This window comes from Sinocyclocheilus anshuiensis, unplaced genomic scaffold (assembly GCF_001515605.1).
Source record: "Sinocyclocheilus anshuiensis isolate Anshui unplaced genomic scaffold, SAMN03320099.WGS_v1.1 scaffold916, whole genome shotgun sequence".
In the NCBI taxonomy this organism is placed as follows: domain Eukaryota; kingdom Metazoa; phylum Chordata; class Actinopteri; order Cypriniformes; family Cyprinidae; genus Sinocyclocheilus; species Sinocyclocheilus anshuiensis.
Window position 1 is genome coordinate 263,361 of NW_015548264.1, and position 1,283 is coordinate 264,643.

Sequence of the window (1,283 nt, forward strand, 5' to 3'; positions counted from 1 at the left end):
TGTTTTCTCCACTGGTTTCTGGTTTATATGCATTTAGATTAATGTCATGCATATCGCTACAGTGGTCTAATAAATAATAAGTGATGGTAGGATCGTGTAATCAGATTTATAGGTTTGCCATCCAAATGATTCATTAATAATGCATGAGCTATCACAGCGTATGCACATGCACACACACACACACAAACTCCAAATGTGTTGGAACCGCATTCACATGGACAGATAACAGATGCAACTAGCATTTTCGGAAAGCCAGCCATTTTAACACGGTGCTGTGCTACATGTATCATTGGTGCAAGTCTGCCACACGCATCGTAGAATGCACGTTGGATGCATGATCTGTTTGATTGGTTGAGCAATTATTAATTCTGCCTCACATGACCTTCTTCTTTGACCCTTTTGCATATGTAAATACACTGCAGATGTCATGGCAACGTGTCTTAGTTATCTGTGCACCATAATTCTGGATATCCAAGCAACAAAATATTGTCCATATGCCTTTAGTGGATGAATATTTAATCAGTTCATCTCCACTGGTTTACATTAGTTATTTTAGTTTATTAACACGTTGGGGAGGAGTTAAATAATCAAAGCAGCACATTTTTGAATAACTAAGTCAAGATCTTGATAGCACACGTACATCACGGAGACGTCTATTTGACGTCTGCATTTACATCTGCAAGACGTATTTATTAAAGTGTTTGCTCATCTGCAGTACGTCTATAAGACGTTTCCTTTTAGATGTCAATTAGACGTTTATTAGATGTCTTTAATAAGTTTATGATTTAGAATGTGTGTAACACTGACATCTTACAGACGTCTGTCAGATGTTTGTACTCAGCAGATGCTTTCCCGATCATGTAATCTTTAACAGACATCTTGCAGACGTTCGTGTGCTATCTGGAGAATTATTATAAATTTGATAAAATTATCAGAGTAATTTTAAGAATCCTTAATATCTTATAACTTTATTCTTACCTGTGTTACGCGGCCATTCGTTATTTTAGGTGAACAGAAACAGTACGTTATGCTGCTGCTTGATATTCCAAACTGGTATTTGTTATCATATTACTGTAATTTATTATCGTAATCAGAAACACACTGGTTTGTAGCGCAGATAGTTTGACCGTTTATTTGTTTTTCTTCTTTAGCAGCTAATGAATCAGAAGTCTCGCACATTCAAAGGAAATAATTTAGCTAAACATGTTCATGTGCATGACCAGCAGATGGCAGGATTTTTGAGCTGTAGGTGCGTTTGTTCAATCTCTCTCTCTCTCTCTCTC